This window comes from Protomyctophum parallelum (assembly GCF_964188405.1).
Source record: "Protomyctophum parallelum genome assembly, chromosome: 11".
Taxonomy (NCBI): Eukaryota; Metazoa; Chordata; class Actinopteri; order Myctophiformes; family Myctophidae; genus Protomyctophum; species Protomyctophum parallelum.
The window spans coordinates 31,292,815-31,312,257 of NC_139707.1; the positions used below are offsets into that span (position 1 = coordinate 31,292,815).

The following is a 19,443-nucleotide window of genomic DNA, read 5'->3' on the forward strand; positions in this document are numbered from 1 at the left end:
TAGTGGTGTGCTACTGTATGTGCTTGAGTCTGGTTGGGGGGTGTGGAAAATGTGAGCCAGCCTGCCCTGCTGCAGGCCCATCAGCAGCAGTGGGTTGGTTTCCCAGGGACCAGGGCTCTGGACCTGGGCTCTGGACCAGGGCTCTGCGGTATCTCCTCTGCCCACATCAGTCACTCTGCTCCTGGGTGGGGTTTGGAGGACACTGCCTGCACTGTAGTGTACAGCAGTGGCTCTCAAACATTTTCATGTCAATTATCCCCAAATGTATTTTACTGTATTTTACTTTACTTTGTGCCAGGGATACCCCATCAGAAAAGATTTGTGTTCTTAATCATTTCTAAAACTATTCTAAAATCCATATGTTTTATGATATATAGTGCTGAGTGAGCTGGGGGTGGGGGGTGTATCTCCTTTTTTGTGCACAGTAAAGCCCAGAGCGTTTTGATCGTTTGTATATATTAGTAAGAAATATAAACAGCCTGAGGTGCAGTCCTGGGAACTTGTTTCTCATTGTGGTCCTATTTATTAAATTCATCAACATATCAAATAAATAACACAATAATTCATGTCATCAACAAATACAAAACACTAGGCCTGCCCTATCGGATCGGATCGGAAACGAAAAAAGTGTAGGCAACGCCTCCGTCACCCCAGCACCAGGACGCGTGTGCGCACACCCCATAGGGTCCCATTAAAAGTAGGATTAGACATAGAGATTCTTGTGAGGTTAGAATTTTGGTACACGGGTTAGACATAGTTTCTGGGTTTTGTCCTGCATTGTGTTGCATAATTTGCAGCTTGCAGGCTAACAACGGGGTATACATTAGATCCACTATTGATTTCTTACCACAAAACAATCAGTCTCTCTCTCTCTCTCTCTCTCTCTCCCCCCCCAATATATACTGTGTGATCATTATGTTCCCTCCCCTGAGCTGCTGTTCCCTGTATAGCCCATAGAGTGATAGTTTGTATTTTGTATATTTGTACATCACCATTACTGAGGTGTCACATGCTATTTAAAGTAAAGCAAGCCAAATCTTCTCTCTCTCTCTCTCTCTCTCTCTCTCTCTCTCTCTCTCTCTCTCTCTACTCCCTGTGTCTCTTCATCAGGTTGTTGCTGTTTTTCTCTCTCCCATCGTATGCTGAGTCGCTGAACACTACCGTCGCCTGAACGGTCAATATTTTCCAGGTAAGTCCCCAAGTTATTTTCCTCTCTTTTCCTGTTCTTTTCATTCATACCACTCGCTCTTGCTCTCTCTCGCTCTCTCTCTCTCTCTCTCTCTCTCTCTCTCTCTCTCTCTCTCTCTCTGTTTCCTTGCTGTAAAATAGCTGCGTCACTGTGTCAGATTATCTGGCATACAGAGAAAACTCTTAGCACTGAAAACATGAACACTCTCTGCCATCAGTTCTTTCCATCATTCTGTCCTTGCTCTCTCTGTCGCCGGCTGGTGTTGAGAAACGTGTGTGTGTGTGTGTGTGTGTGTGTGTGTGTGTGTAGGTGTGTTGCCTCATGCCAGATGCTTGTAGCATCGTGTGTTGAAGCTTTCTGATTCCATGAATTGAAGAGGATAAGTGTTGGACATTTACAGAACTGCGTGTTACGGCTACAACTATTGCCCTTATACTGACCAAGTGACCAGCTTCATCACACGGGTCAAATAGTGCTGTCATGATTTGAAAGAAACATGCCTGTCACTTTATCGGTCCCCCCTGTGTCTGTGTGTGTGTGTGTGTGTGTGTGTGTGTGTGTGTGTGTGTGTGTGTGTGTGACTGTGTGTGTGTGTGTGTCGTCATCTCTCCATCACTTAGAGAAGTAGCCCTGACACAGACATATTTCATTTAGAACACACACACACACACACACACACAGACACACACACACACACACACACACACACACACACACACACACACACACACACACACACACACACACACACACACACACACACACACACACATTTCGATTTCTTTATTTGAATCCACAAATTACAATTAATTTTACAAGGAAACAAATATAACGGGTTGACAGTTCATGTTCACTGAAGGATACACATGGCACCTCCTTCTCCACACAGACAAACTGCCTATAACAGCCGGAACAGAACAGTATTTGGCAAGTTGTTTGTCTTTGTTTTTTATCATGCCAGCTATTCTTAGACCACTCATGGTCTAAGAATAAGAATTTATGCACATGGCCCAGGCTTCCGAATATCAGTATGGCAAATCTACAGCGATACCCCAAGTTTGTTATACTTCCAAGTAATGGTTGATACTTGGAATATTTATCTTGGAATGCCTGGTCCATGTACAAATCAAAGACACAGCCCACCTCCAGAATCAGGACCTCCTTGTGACTGGTGTCAACAAAGACAACATCAGGTGTATTGGGGATGTTAGCAAAGACATTGCATGCACAGCTAAACCAATCTGGTAACACTCTTGAATGTTTATACATTGCTGCACTAGATGGCACATACTTTCGAACTGCATCAGACACTAGGTCAACAATCCAGTCATGGCGAGCAATATACAAGTTTTGTATGCACTACATCCATTTGTTATGTGTGTGATGGATTCTAGGTGTTGTTCAGAATCATGATGGTTTATACAGAGTGGAGTGTGGGTGTCGGGATACCAGATTGACAGATTGTACTTGGTTGGTAATACTTGCAGTCTTGCTTCGATGGTGAATTTTAAAACAGCTGAATCAACACAGGCCAACTTTCCCTGCCACGCCAATGTTCTTTGTCTGTTTCGTGCTAAGCAGAACCCTTCTTGCCGTTTCTTCCTGTAGTCTAGTGTCCGCTCCCTGGTGGGTGAGGGTAGCCTTCACTACCACGCTGGAGTCTGTAATTAATGGGCACATTTTCTTAGTTTTTTCCCATTTTAGCTGGACTCCTGTCCGATGGCAAAGGTCGTTGAGATCTGGCCAATCAGACCAGACACCGAAGCCCTTGGCTTGTGAGTCCAGTTTCCCAGAGTCTTTCCTCATAAAGCCCAGGAAGTTATTCTGGTCTGCAGCAGCCAGGGGTACCTTCCTCCTGCGCAGGTCCAGTAGGAGTGATGCCCTGGCCATTTCTCTGACGGTGCCATCATCATTATTGAGCATGTGTAGTAGGTGGCTTAGCCGTGTTGCTGCATAAGTCCACTCTACATTTGGGACCCCTAGTCCCCCTTCGCCATATGAAAGGAAGAGTATGTCTCGTGTGGAGTGTGAGTTTAGGCCAACCCATTTTCTGGCCAGCTGGACAGTTCTATTTGTCATGTCTCTCAGTGCATGTTGTGGGATGTGTACATTGGCAAATAGGTGTTGTATCTTTGCCAGGGCCACTTCTCTCACAGCCTCGAGCTTCATGACTATAGGGAGGGGGGACAGATCGATCAGGTCGAGTCGACGTTGAAACTCTCTAGTGAGCTCCTCGACTTGCTCCCCCCACTCACCAGCGATGTTGAACTTATGGCCCAGGTATGGGCGTACACCCTGATGGATTGTCCCATAATTAGGAAGGAGGGAGGCTTGTCTTTCTTGGCCTTGTACCAACGGTTGCCGCCGCTGCGGCGTTCGTGGAGCACGGCACATTTTGTGTGTTTCACCTCCAGCCCGGACCAGTTCATCGGTGCGTGCCAGCATGTTGGTGATGACGTCCTCCTCTCTTGATGACACCTGCACAGTGCACGTCGTCAGCATATCCCTGGACGGGGTTTGGGGACCGGACATATGGCGGAGCGCACTGATGGATCCATTTCATCCATTGGTTAAGGGCTAGAATGAAATTTACAGCACTCCATGGACAGCCTGTTTTTATCCCAACCTTGAGGGAAATTGGGTCTTTGAGCTGCTGCCCACAGATGACCTGGAGAAACGAGTCTTGGTACACATTGGAAATAATATTCACAAAAGGCTGAGGTAGATTTCCTCCAGTGCATTCAGCATCACCTTATGTGAGAGTGTGCCAAACGCATCTCTGAAATCCAGGAACACAGTATAAAATCTAGAGGATTCATGTTTGAAGTCATCTATTCCTGTTTTTAGGCAGAATACGTGTTCATGCATTCCCTGTCTATTGATATAGGCTTTCTGATGTGGGGAGAGTGTTCCTGTGTCTACCAGCCAGGGTAGGATGCGGGCAAGCAGGCACTTCATAAAGACTTTGTATATGGTGGGGAGTAAGGAGATGTCACGCCAGGTGGACGCATCATCTGGATTATTGTCTTTTTTTGGATATTGGATATTGCACGCTGTGATTGGCTGGAAGGTGTGTCATTCTGCATTGCGATTGGCTGGGCATCGCATAACGATCGTGCCACAGGGGACACCCATTAAGTGGCAGATAGAGGGGGGGAGAGAGAGGGATTGGGTACGTCATTTGGTATGTCATATCTAGTGGTGTCATGCTCGTTTCACACTGGACCACAGCGTGGTACAAAACAAATGGAGGTGCATGCGCAGGTACGGCACGGTAAACGTGTGTGCACGCTAGGACGCTCCCCCCCTAGATTCAAGAGGAGATCATAGACGCACCAGGTAGCCTACCCAAATCCAGTGGTTACTTGCATATCAGGTATACTGGCGGAGAGCGCGTGCTACTAGAGTCACAACGTGTCAAGTAACCAAATAAAATGGCTACTTTGCATAACAACAGGTATAACCGTTTACCTGGCCGTTCTCATGATACACAGTATGAAAGTAACACAGCAGTATGGCTCTAGTATGTACAGCTTCTGTGGTGTTCTGTTTGCACGCAACAAGAATGCCTCCTCCTCCATCGAAGAACAAGAGATTCGTCCAAAGCAAACCTTTTTGCTTCACTACTGCAGCACGGTAAATAAGTGGAGCAGTGCATGTTTGACCGCATGTCAGACCGTTGTTCCCGCATGTCGGATCGTTGGTCCGTCGGATTTGCGTGTACATCCCACATACGCACCTGTAGGCGCACACGCAAATGCGTGTGCGTCCATGTGTGCGCGTGACATCATTAAATTGCAGTTCAACCGGAAAAGAATATATATCACTATTACACCACTGGTCATATCCCTGAACGGGTATGGACAAGTACATATAATTTCGGGGGGTGCTTGATATGAAAAAGTTCGAGAACCACTGCTGTAATGTAATGTAATGGACAGGAAGAAGAGGAGAGCTTGTTATTGCCAGGCAGTCACTGCAGCAGCATGAAGAGCAGTGGTGATGTAATGGTCCAGACAATGTCTCCTACGCTACGCCCCCCCCCCCCCCCCCCCCTCTCTCTCTCTCTCTTTCTCTCTCTCCTGTATGTCTTTCTTCATCATTTCATACCTCCCTGTGTCTGTCACTACTAGGGGCTGTCACGATTATGACATTTTACTTGATGATTAATTGTTGCTTGAATAATTGTGATTGACAACGATTTAATGTGTGTCGTTGAGCATAATTGGTATACATTACGAATACAAAATACATTTCGGTTTGGCTTTCATAACTTGCATAATTGAATACATTTATACTTAAAAAAGCATGAATGATGATGATAGGTGATGATTGTGTAAGTGTGACATGCCTATCTGTCACATGCATTGCTCCCACTCTGTCTCTCTCTTTCTCTGCTACACTTTTCAATCTGCTCTCCTTGTCCTTTTATTGTCTGTGATCTCTCTCTCTCTCTCTCTCTCTCTCTCTCTCTCTCTCTCCCTCTCTCTCTCTCTCTCTCTCTCTCTCCAGGTGTACTGTATGCCACTGGTGCAAGTAACAGTATCAATGGAAAACGTTTTACTTCGAAATTCGGAATCGTTGATAATAAGAATCGCAATTTTTACATTCATCTATTTCTTCCAACACCCCTACTTTTTGCCACTCAAGTGTCAAAATTGGTTGTCACTTGTCACAGATGGATTCTTCATGCGTTTCTTGTTGTGTGCTAAACGTTTTGGAAGAAGTCATTTTGGAGGAATCGTGAAAACTGAGAAGGAATAACTGCAATACATTTTATTATTATTATCAGCAGCAAGGACTTTTTGTTTTACAGATCGAAGTATACTGTATACTGTATAAGCACTCTTTCATGACATAATTACATAAATTACATGACATGTCCTCCATTCATCAGATCAACCATACCACAGATCTGCCAGAAAGCACAGTGTTGAAGAGGCTTGCTGTGCTGCAGCATGGCATCCATCCCAGTGCACTTAGCATGCTGATGAATGAGTCGTGATTGAGGGGGGGCAAATCGTGTTTTTAAAGACAAAAGGGGTTGATGTTGGGTGTTAAATCTCCAGCCCCTGCTATCTGGGCCATGTTGTGCAAACCCAGCCAGAATGCTGGCATTTTGACTGACCAGTATGTGTGTCTCACTTGGGCTGCGACTATCAATTATGTTCTCAGTGATCATTCCTCTGAGAAGTGCGTTTAACTTTTTATTTTAAATAGCATATGAAATTAATTGGCTCAAATAACTTGCACCCCTAGGTAGAGTGGCAGTCAATCAGGAGTGCGCTGGTATCTGAAATAGGTGTGGACTAGACGTACACATGAAACATGAATGCTAAACACATGAACACACGTACACAATACACATGAATGCTAAATTTGCTTATTATAAGCGACAGATGTAGCCTAATCTAACACATATTTTTCTGTGCTGTCTTTGTTCAGAGATTGCATGAACTAGCGTTCCGACTGTAGATAATTTGCATTTCTTTGTGCTGTCATTGTCCAGTTCCTGTTTGAACCATTATGCCAAAGCTTGTGGTAAGACCCTATAGTTGGCTGTCCGGTTTCTTTTGGCAGTTACTGTAGTGTAGATTCATCAACTTATGATAAATTGTTACTTGTTACTAAAATGCTAATTCTACCTCATGGCACAGTACAGTATTTAATGCAAGTGTCCGTAAATTCTAAAAGACAACAAAATACTCGATATTTATATGCATCGCCAGGTCTATGAAAACAATCCCCAAAGAAGCAATTAGGCTAAGTTTTACTACCATATTTTTTTAATATTATATATACAAAAACGTTTATGGGGTCCAGATAACATTGGGAAGACAAGCCAAAACATTAGGAAACAAAATAAATACGTTATTTAACTACGGGAAAATTACCGGTTTTTCTGGCTGACGCAGATTTTTCCCGTGTGGGTGGAGCTTCATTTCCATCCACCAGCTGTCTAAAAACCAGGAAGAGACTCCTGCCGTGAGCGATTTATTTAGTCGCGTCTTGTCGCCTAGGTGTGGGTGTACTCGCGCAAACACTCACACGCACGCACACACACAGCATGGTTTCCTCTGCCATTGGTGCATGAATATGTGCGTGATTTGGTAAATGTGCACAATCTATGTAAAGCGCTTTGGATAAAAGTGCTATATAAATGCACCATTTACCATTTATGAATGAGAATGACTTTTTGAGCGATCAAAATAAGCGATTTAGCACAAGACTCAGCGAGCACGGCCGGAGCTGTGGTATGAATAGAAGGAATGCATTGAAGGTGTTGCAAAGAGGATTGCAATACATCACTGTGTAATACTAGGATTATATTATATTTAGACATTTCCCAGTGTGCTATAGAAGCATTGATGTTGTGCATATCCATGGACTCATATACATTGCAGCGTCTTTTCAGGCATACGGTATATAAATCCTGGTTCATTGCATAATAACCACCCACCAAGTATGGGGACTTCTTTTGTGGTTGAGACATGAGTTCAAAGAGCAGTGCTTTCTTCTCTAGCTCAAAGGCAACTACTGTACCGTGAATCGCTGTGTCTGTTCTCACAGACAGATGTACAGTACAGTGTACTGTAACTCCCAGTCCCACAGGTGGTAGCATGCAAATTCACACTGGTGCTAAAAGTACTCCCATGTTTATTCATATAAAAGTATCAATAATGCAATGTAGGAATACACTGTTACTCTTTAAACATTTAGTATTAGTATTGCTATCAAAATGTATAAAGTAATCACTTACAGTAGCGCACGCACACACACACGCAAAACATCCTGCTGTGTGCATTTAGTATTGGCTTAGTATGAAGTGGCTTGTGTGTGCGTGCGTGCATGTGGATGCATGTGCGTGAAGCGAAAAGACCATTACATTAGAAGGAAAGGACAAGGCTCTGTTCCCACATCTCTCGTTCTCTCTGGGGGGGGGGGGGGGGTGGGGGGGGGGGGGGGGGGCTGGGGCCGTATATATATATATATACGGATCCCGCTGCTAGGGGACGTTATTTGCTAGGTCCGTATATAACTATATATACGGACCCCAACGTAAACTCCGTGTAAATAATGGTTGAGCCCCACGGCAGCTTTTAACATTGTTCCGGTTGCTATGCAACACTTCCGTCACCACCAGCTATGGGACGTTAAAACGTCTTTCTGTTTACCTCGGTTACAAGCAGGATTTTCAAACCTCCATAAGTCAGAATTTTGGAGAGCTGTCCTTGGCCATCCAAAGTTCAGATGTCATTTTTTACTTTGTACCGCATCGCTCCCGACATGTAAACGTTTAAGGTAAAAGGTGTGCGCTTGGGCTAATGATAGCAAAGTGTGTGTGTTTAGTGTGTGTGTGGGGCGAGGGGGCGGGCAAACTCCTTCTCTTTAAAGTGAACGCTGATGGTGGCACTGGGAACTGGGATTTATGCTAACAGCTAGCCACAATAAAATAGTTAAATGCTATTTGAAATGCATTGCCACGTGTTTAACAAAATCTTGAAGACATTACAATAGATATTTTTCTTCACAAATCTTGTAGGGTCCCTGGACAAAACAGGTTTTCCAATATGCATTACTGCATATATAAAGTATCAAGTGTGTTTAATGTACTGTATCACGAGAGCTTGTGACTAAACAACTTTGGACCCATTGTAGAGAACACAGCTTCTTTGCATTTCCTGAAAAGTAACAGTTTTTTGGCCATATGAGGTTTCCACCCGAACGATAGGCTAGGTGTTTGTTCCCTGTTGACCTGGCATTTTGCAATTCTGCGGTCGTCCGGGAATACATGACCGTGTTGTTTATTTTGGATGCTTGCAGTTTAACATACAAGCTGGTAGATTGACAACTTACTTACTTACTTAGGCCTTTAAATTCCCTGAGGAACATAGGCCATTGATGAGTCTCCTCCATCCCCTTCGGTCTTGTGCCCTCTGCTCCAGTTGTTGCCATGACAGCCCTTGCGCTTGCGCAAGATTGACAAGATAACTTTTAATTACTGTATGTGCATCGTCTTAACATCCATCCATCCTTTACGGGAATAGGCCTAGGCTATAATACAGCAAAAAAACATAATTACTGTATAGTTAAATGTATCTGTTCGGTGTGTGTGTGTGTGTGTGTGTGTGTGTGTGTGTGTGTGTGTGTGTGTGTGTGTGTGTGTGTGTTTTTCTTCTTTCTTTTATCTGAAACATTTTCTAATATGAATTTAGCCACTTATACGATCTGTGCCTTTTCGTTTTCGGGGTCTTTTTGACTTGAAGTCAGCTTGTGTGGTACCTGGCCTTACTACAGTCATGAAAGTGTTACAGTAGAGTTCCACACTGGCTCCTCCCTGTGTCAAATACTAATAATCATTTAAAATGATGAGTACCGTCATTGGAACGCCAGAATACATGAGCAATCATTATTGATTGGGGATCCCTTGAGATATTTCCTCACTCATTTAAGTTTAGAGAAGTGGACAGAGTAGCTGATTCCTAATCAGTATTCAAGGACAACCTGGCCCCTGCAGGAAATTATTCAAAACAAAAGTGATGAATGCAGAACGTTCAAAGTATTATTAAACTCAACCATGATTGAATTGCATGAGAGCTGAGAGCATTGGTAAATATACAAACCTAAAATGACAGATACTGTACAAAACGGCAGTGGAGGTTTGAGCATCTTATCACTTCCGTTTTCATGCATAATCGGTACAGAGGCGCGCGCATGCAGAGCGATAAAGAAATACTCGTCTATTGTCAAGCGATTTTGCCGTGCCTGAGTGATGTAAAAAAAAAGAAAAAGAAAAAAAATCATGCTTCGGTTTATTTATCTCACATCTTGGCTCAAGATATAATCTCATTTTCCTCCCCCACTTTGAGGAGAATGGAGGCTGGGCAGAAGAACAGTGTTTAATTTAAACACATACTTTCTGGAGTCTCGTCAGCCCAGCATCCTTACTTGAGGTCTCTTGTTTCTGTTGACACTTGGAACCCACTGTATCTGAGCTCCAGAGCAATCAGCTAATGCACGGCCACATTAGGCCCAGGGCCAGACAACAAGCTCAGAGCTTGAAACCACAATGGAGGGAAGACAGCTGGTCTGGAGACTCTGTGAGGGCCTCGCCTGAACCGAGACAGCTCGGTGAAATCGGTTTTCCAAACCAATGGGACATCCGTCTGCGTCGCTCGGTGGGAACAAATACAGTACTTCATGGCATATCAAAGCTGCAATGTAAAATAAAATCTTCCTAAACATGCGGAACAAGACCGCGACCACATCAAGCGGGCCAAGAGAAACGTCGGTTTTCAATTTTTTTAACGGATTTGGTGTATATGGAAAGAAGTGGTCCAAGTACAGGTGCAAATCAAGTCGGTTTCACTGAGACTAGAGGCTTTAAGTGCTAGGGTAAGACTTTTTGAGAGGTTTGGGTTGTTTTCTTACCTTTATTATGGGCAAACTATTCCATTCCATGAGTTATTTCGCTCCGTTGTGTTGTTTATTAGCAATTTAAGAAATAAAAATAGTCGCTCATTGACTTCCATTGTAACGGGGAAACAGCTCTCAAAGTCAGCTCTTTTAGCACATAAACCAACGCAACAAAAGCTGATTCTGACAGTTTATGACAGTTTATCAGGAAAACTCATGCGGTTTTATTTTCGTCTTTTAAGATAGATTTATAAAGTTACTATTTTAGTCAGAGATAGACTCAAGCAGTACTGCGGCGTTCCCAACTCTCACGGGCCGTCTTGCGAGGTTTCGTTTGTAAACAGAAGTCTCCACGCTGTTTGAGATGCACCCAGCTGCATCCTCGCATATGAGCAATCCCAGACACAGACACTTTACACACTTCTTCTAAAGTCTCTCCCTCAAATACATCCATTGTGTATGGTTTTTAGTGACAAGCGGACGAGATAAAATCCATTTGTTTACTTCCCAATCGTTTCCAATAAGGAAGTGGTGTATATAGTTTTGGTCCAATCAGATCGTTTTGCAACAGAAGTGATTTGGTCGGCGTAGGCATACCTACCGGATCTTCTTTCTACACAAATGAGTCAAAACAAGACAAAGTTGACATTTTTTATTAAAAATAAAACCGCACGAGTTTTCCTGATGTCATGAACTGTCAGAATCAGCTTTTGTTGCGTTCGTTTATGTGCTAAAAGAGTGACTTTGAGAGCTGTTTCCATGCTACAATGGAAGTCAATGGACCCTATTTCTTAAATTACTAATAAACAACACAACGGAGCGAAATAACGCATGGAATGTAATAGTTTGCCCATAATAAGGTAAGAAAACAACCAAACCTCTAAAAAAAGTGATCTTGCCATTTAAGTGCTTAAACTCCAGTTGCCACTGATTTTGTAGAGAAATGAGGCTCAAATCAAGCTTGTTTTGAGCCAACTAGAAGAATCCGAGATATTACGATTCTAAAAACTGCGTTCCCAAAGACGGCATAAGCCAGCGGATTTTTATTTTATTTTATTTGTTTATCGCACCCGAACCGGAGTCTTACAAGCGCACAGGGAACACAATTGTGAACCATAATCAATTAAAATAGCCGTCACTCGGCGCAGATGGCGTTTGGACCCGGAGGCGTCAAAAGGCGATATCGGTGGTAAATGAGTAAAAGAAACTAAAGTGAAGCACTTAAGTAACCTGCAATGCATAAAAACCTCCCTCTCTAATCTCTCTGCTGTATAGCTCTAGGTCTGCCGCTCGGTGTTGTCCCTTGTTCCCATCACTGGCATACATGTGCAACCACATGTGACAGCCTCCCTCTCTGCGCCTGCCACTATACTGTTAACTCCTGGACCCTGACGCCAGCTCCACCACCTCTACCGTACATCTTTATTAAACCTGGAGTTTAAGTGCTGATGTGATGAGGAGAGCTGCTGCTGTGAAGGGGAGGGGAGGGGGGATCTGTTGGAGTCAGCAGTTCTATCGTGTGGGAAATGATGGCTGATATGGCTGAATTGGAATCTGGAGGATAGAATAGAAGGTTGTATGTGGGGGGAGCTTAGACCTGTCGTTCTCCCTAGCAAAATTACTGAAAGTTGACTGCTCACCAGAACCTGATCCAGGTACCACATCACACCAGTCCACGGTTAAACAGAATAATAGAAAGAATAGAGCCGCTACCTTTCCGAACTCCTCCAACGCCACACCCCCTCCTGCTCCCTCAGTTGTTGTTTTTTTAAGTAATTGACAAAACACAGCCTCCTCTCACATTAGAAGTACAATAAACACTTTTATTATCGGCCGTGAATAAAGCTTGTTTTGATTAAAAACAAAACCTGGGAAAAGAATCAGAGATAAAAGCATTGAAAAAAATGTAAACAACTGGAGGTGGATGGAGGCGGCCATCTTACTTCTGTTTCAATTCCGGTTTTATTGATCGCCTAGCAACCGAGATCGAGGCATATGTTGCATATTTTCATGTATCTAGTTGACTGCAAGCATGTGTTGTGTTTTAGTGCCCTGCTTGCAGTCCCCTCCAAATGTCCCTTTAGGGAACAATACAGCCTTGCATTGCACAAGTAATTAAACAGCTTCTATAGAGCAATGGGCCAGACAAAGGGCTCCCCCTATGACAATAATACCAGTGTTTTGGTACCATTTGATCGCACCATTGTCTTTGATATCTTTGCTAGAGTATGCTAGAGCAGAGCACAGTATCCCGGGATGTGTTTCTTGTGGTGTAGCGTAGCGTAGCGTAGCGTAGCGTAGCGTAGCGTGCGTGCGTGCGTGCTACTGCATGTAACGCCCGGGATTCGAACGCAGGTCTCTGCGTGGAAAGCTGTATTCTTAACCATTAGTCCAAAGGGGAATTTCCCTTGGCTGAAGGAGATATTAGGCTTTTGGTCATCAGGCATCAGGCATATAAATGTTGTAATTTTACTCCACCACAATTATTTGAAAACTTTAGTTACTAGTTACTTTGTAGATGTTGATTATTATTACATACAGTAACCACTTAAGAGTCCCATATACATTTCGGCCATTTGAAAATAGCCAATCTACAAGCTCATATATTGCAGTATTGGTACTATACGTTGAGTAAAGAATTTCAGTACTTTTTCTACCACTGGCTACAAACACGTTGTTTGGCACTCACTCACCAGATGTGTTCATGCAGCACAAGCTGCTGCAGATGTTTCATTCATGCATTTTCCGGGTTCGTCACGCAGGTTGATATGCTTTAATTAAAATGTCATGATCCAAACAGCTGACACAGCAGCCAGCACTGTTAACCTGTACATACTGTATTCAGTGATGGAAGAAATGCTCCAATGTTTTAACGTTGCTGACAGGCTGACAGGCTGAAACCCCATCTCTAGAAATTAACCTTTTTCCCCCGTAAATGAACGGACTATACTTGATCACACTACAGTGTCACACAAAAGTATCGACAGTCTGCAAGCCCGAAACGTGGCTTCAAATGCGCCCCAAACGACGCACGAAGCGAAATGTTTCGAGCTTGTCAATATTTGAATTTGAATCCAAGTTTCCACCAGACAGAGACAACAGATTACTATGAAAACCTGCAAAACCTGTAAGTGACGCCGTCAGTGACGCCATCACGCTACCATATGACAGTCAGTCCGTCACGGTTTGTGACACGTCATGCCACGATATATGGTTGTCAGTCCGTCACGCCTCGTGACACGCTCCATATATGGCCGTCTCCATCACGGCACTGACCTCATCAAACCCTGGATATCCATACATGGAGAAGACTGGATCATCACCTAGATCTGCATATATGGAGCCGGCAACTCTACAACTGACCTCAAACCCTTAGATCTCCATATATGGAGCTAATCTGTTCTGACATTCCCATTTTTATTCCACGATTGTGCAACCCTTTTTTCACCCAGTCTCAATTATCTAATGTAATCCTGTGCGCTACACTTCCTCTGCCAACCTGGGGGGGCAGCGGACTGACCTCAATACACTGCCCCCGCTGCCACCCTTAGATCTCCATATATGGAGCTGACCTGTTCTGACATTCCATATGTTAATCTGACCTCATCAAGCCCTGTACACTCAAGACACACTCAATACAGTATATGGCCAGAACAGAATTAATTCGATATGTTGATCTGACCATCATGCTGGCTGACCAACCAGACAGTGCTTGCCCAGCAGTGTGGCTGGCATCTCCCTTAGAGATAGGGTGAGAAGTTCAGTCATGCGAGAGAGACTCGGAGTAGAGTTGCTGCTTCTTCGCTTGGAAAGGAGCCAGCTTACGTGGTTCGGGCATCTGGTTAGGATGCTTCTTGGGCATCTCCCTAGGGAGGTCCTTGAGGCACGTCCCTCTGGGAAGAGACCCCGGGGTAGACCAAGGCGCAGTTGGAGGAATCACATCAACTCACTGGCGAGAGAGGGACCTCTGGAGCTCTCTGGTGGAGCTGTTGCCCCCACAACCCGACTACAACATGGAAAGGATTATGACAATTCTAACAATTATGTAAAAAAAAATGTATTATCTTAAATAATTGCGATTAGGCGATTATGTAATAATTGTGACAAGCATACTTGGAATGGTTGATACAGCAACCGCTGAAAATCAACACAAAATCTATTCACAGAATATTGATTCAGTGCTTTTGATTTGCAGGTTTGACTCGGAGTCGGAAACCATCTGGGCTTTCAGCGTCGCTTCGGCCACATCCGTGACTTCTGACTTCTACATCGAGAGACACGGAGAGAGAAGGAAGAGACAACTTCTACATCTAGAGACCCACGGAGAGAGAGAAGGAGAGAGACGGAGCCAGAGAGAGCTCTGTCATCACCTAGCTTCACTCACCACCAGTCGTACAATCACATCAGTACCTAACAGGTACTGTACAGACACTACAGCAGCACCCATATTCATAGAGCTGTATCGGATTGGACCGTCTCCCGCTGTTTCTTTTTGTAACGGGACTCAAACGGGGCTGGAACACGCAACACGCTGTCAGGCCAAAGCCTATATGTGGCATTCGCCTGGACCACTTGGCCAGCGGGCGCCCTATGTCTCCTGATTTTTTACCTCATAAAAACCTGGCATCCCTACGTTGGGCATGATGTAATTATATACAGTAGGCATGTCATTATAATGTCATTAAATGTCATTATAGGCAATGCTCATGCGATGTAGAAGTTTAATTTGTCTGTCAAAAAGTAAATTGTGTTTTTATTATGCGCCTAACGTAACTATGCGACCATCACATCTACGTGGCAGCACCGATCCGATTTGAAAATGTTTTACGCCAGATTATATATATATATTTTTTAGAACTACTGTTCTGTAATGTTGCTTAAAGCTGCTATAAGCAATAATTATGTCAAAAATGTAATGACCCTACAGCTTTTCTTGATAAAAAAAAAGACTAATGATTGTTCGGAGTTTTGTGGATGAAGCCCTCCGAAAGGCTAATAACAGGCAGCACACACGGGCATAACTCGTGTTAGTCAATTTATTAAAGACCACAGGTCATAAACCTGGAAGAAAATGAAATAAAAAATGGCATTACAATAATATTCTTTTGAATATAATGCAATAATTAACAATAAACAGTACAATACTATTTTAAAGACTTTCACAATATATTCTCTCTCACTGAACTACTAAATATAAATGCAAACTTCTCACAGCTCCTCTCACTACTGATACAGACTGCACTGCACTATAAAGAAAACTGGCATCATAAATATATTCCCTGAATATACACTATGCAGTACACATAATCAAACATACACATAGATATATATACACATCATGTACATTGGAATATATATAAAGTAAACAATGCACAACTTCTCTGTTACTACAACGGGCTGAAATCTAGCATTAACTACAATACCCAGAATGCAATTCACCAAAGTGCCTTGCGCAGACCGCACGCACGCACGCACCATGCCGGCCGGCACGATGCTAATCATTACTATGGCTCAGAGTCCGTATGTTTATACTGACGTGACTTTTTTATGGACGTTCAAAACACCACCACGCAACAACACAGCCTACAGGACTTCTCCACCACCCACCACGATGCTAATCATTACTATGGCTCAGAGTCCGTATGTTTATACTGACGTGACTTTTTTATGGACGTTCAAAACACCACCACGCAACAACACAGCCTACAGGACTTCTCCACCACCCACCACGCTACAGTCCGCTAAAGGCTCATACATAGTCTGGATTTACGGTGGTGGGGTGACCACCGAACTACAACATGACGTCACGAGCCGCGGTGAAGAGCAAACCACCGCCACCGCTCCAGCCCTTCTCTCTGTTTTTACTCACCACCGCTCAAAGTTATTTCAGCTCCGGTGGTCAGCTCACCACCGGAGCGGTGGTCACCTTACCACCGAAAATCCAGACTATGAATAGGCCTTCAGTTTCCCGACAGAGCAACTTGTCTGAACAGCCAGCGCTGGCCACAGCTAAACGCCGGCATTGCTACATAACAATAACAATCACTGCAGCCCATGCACCGCTCGCTCAATACTTGCGGTATCAAAATGCAGACACAACGCGATAATTGTACTGTGATAATACAACTGCACAAATGCTCATAGCAAACATTATACATTCACACACTACATTTAAAATCTAACTCACCAACGGGCTGTGTGCTCCTGCCGACAGATCGTAGAATGCGATGAGTGACGCTCTAACCAACCCTTCATACGGTCGCGGTCGCACAGTTGCGCATGCGCAAACCACTTCTATCAAAGGCATATCAATCATACTGACACATTAAATAGAACAAATGTATTAAGCATAATGTAAACGATGAAATTAGGGTTATGAAATTATTAAATAGGACAATTATGAAGTAAACATCTTTAATATTACTTATTTTTAAACCAAAACCCAAAAGAACCGAACAATGATAATGATGTCACTGGTTTTTGAAGTGTCCGACCACAGCCCCCCTATGAGACGAGACTGAGTAGAAAAACAATTACCGGTATACCATTTTATCATGAGCATACTTTATGAAGATAGATTGAGAATGAGTGAAGTCGTCCTTAAAATGAGTAACACTTGTAATGCAATTAGATGCATAATGAACATCAGCTGTGTGTCGAGGAACGTTGAGCTACAGATATATCATATATCATGATTCGTGATATTTTTTCGTGACTTGTTATCATGCATTAAGTTTTCGTTTGACAGGAAGTCATTAATATTAGACTTTTAGGGATTTTTGTCGCGGTGTTGCTGGAGGCTCAATTTCGGACCTCTCCACTCTCCAGTTAAAAATGTTCCTCTGCGCGCCTGATTGTGGCCATGGAAATGCTCGAGGAGTGTGAAAAACATATTTTTGTAGCTAAATTGGACAATCTGGAGCTGTAGCCGTCGGACACTGTAGGCCTACTATTAAGCCTCACAACATATCCACTGTCAGTAGCCTAGTCTGTATGATCATTACTGGTGACAGATTGTGACTGGTGACAGCTCTGTCTGTCTGTCTGTCTGTCTGTCTGTCTGTCTGTCATACTGTATGTCTCTTTCCATCAGTATGTGCCATTACAGTACGTTCCATCCTTCTTGACACTTAATAAAATCAACACTCGACCCCAACTACAGTGTAGCTCAGAGTAAAAGAAAGAGAATGAGGGGGGAAAAAGAGAAAATTGCCTTTTGTCTGTGCGCACTAAATGGCAGCGTGGGTGGATGTATGTGAGCGCTGGGTGCTCATAGGACACAGAGTGGGAAGAAGAGAGCTGTTCTACTGAAAGACAACATGTCCATCTCTATGTGACCCAAATAAAACAAACTAGGGCTGGGCAATTATCAGAAAATATATCCACACCGATAACTGACTTAATAGTCCTCATGTAGGTTAATCAAATAATTGAGACGTTTTATTGCTTCTTTCACATCAATGTCTTACTATTGAACCATGGGGCTTAGTTAATGAGGTGTAAGTGAAGATGTTGTTGTCATGTGACGTGCTCTTCTTAAAGATGGAGTGCCACAATTTCTGTATTTTTCCAGTTTTGCATGTGTTTATGAGGTGAGTCAAACGGGCCAATGATATAAACACTGATAGTGTGACGTATAACTATTGGACGCACACACACGCACCTCCCCCTCATTATATATATTTTTAAATACTACAACCTGTGGGCGGAGCTGCCACATGATACACACGTGAGAATTTTGAGCATGCAGGGCAGGGTGCTCTATACTTAATAATAATAATAATAATAATTTGAGCATAAATACTTTTTATTAGCACATGCATTCCATATATTCCATAGGGCTGGACCACAGCTTATTAGAGTGCAGGGTTTAGGCCTATTATAAAAACATACTCAACTGCTCCACCTGCTGGTTGATTTCGGAACTACTTTTCCAATATTCGCAAAACAAAAAGGGCATCTAAAGGATTTGAGACAATATCGGTGGCTCCCAACTGTACTAACAAACTGTGTGACAGCGGTCAAACAATCATTTGATTTTGACACATTACCTACCAGCTGACAGCAGTTGTGATCAATGTAGAAAGTGTTTTTTCAGCCCGTCCGGAAAAACAGACACATGTAGATTACCGCGACTGCCTTCAGATTTTTCATACGATGTTCAGATGGTAATAATTTGACAATAAACCGACACAAATACTGACGTGGGGGGACCAACTCGAGACATCTCATGCAGGGTCAGAGCTAGTATGGGCTACATAACATAAAGCAACTGTTTGTCAATAATAATAATAATAAAAGACGAAATCTGTGCCTGTGGGCACTGGGCAGAAGTGTATTATCAAGGGTGGAGATGGCTCTAATGAATGCACATTACTACACAGTACTTTTATGTGCATACTGTAATATACTGCAGCTTACATTTCCATTTCCAAGTAAGGGGATGTAGGCTATGGAAATGAATTAGACGGGCTGTAAGGCAGTGTTGTTGTTTTTTTTTTGTTTTTTTTTTTATATTTATTTATTCAGGGAGGTGTACAAAGTTAGTTTCACATCGTCATTGTTGTTGGTGACATTCCCCGCCTTTTTTTTTTTTTTTTTGCAACCCTTCCCCTTGGGCTGGGCAGAGTGACCAAGAGTGGTCACGCTTGCTCAGCCCACCCTCCCGTTCACCCTCCCACCCTCCCATGGGTCACAGGGGAGGCAGAACACAAGAACCAAAATAAATGTAAATACAACACAATAAGGAGAAAACAAATAGTAAAGTAAGCAAGATAAACAAAAAAGAACAACGAATGAACAAAATAGAAAATAAATAAAAAACTAAAAATAATAAA

General features: G+C 43.2%; 1 long non-coding RNA gene across 1 annotated transcript in view; it reads left to right on the top strand.

Moving 5' to 3' along the window:
• The window catches only part of LOC310866807, a 47,768-nt gene extending 32,763 nt beyond the window's left edge, over positions 1-15,005 (top strand). The window contains exons 2-3 of the long non-coding RNA XR_014569956.1: positions 1,111-1,189; positions 14,802-15,005. This is a non-coding gene — a long non-coding RNA (uncharacterized lncRNA). The remainder of the gene's footprint in view (positions 1-1,110; positions 1,190-14,801) is intronic.
• Positions 15,006-19,443: the final 4,438 nt, after the last annotated feature.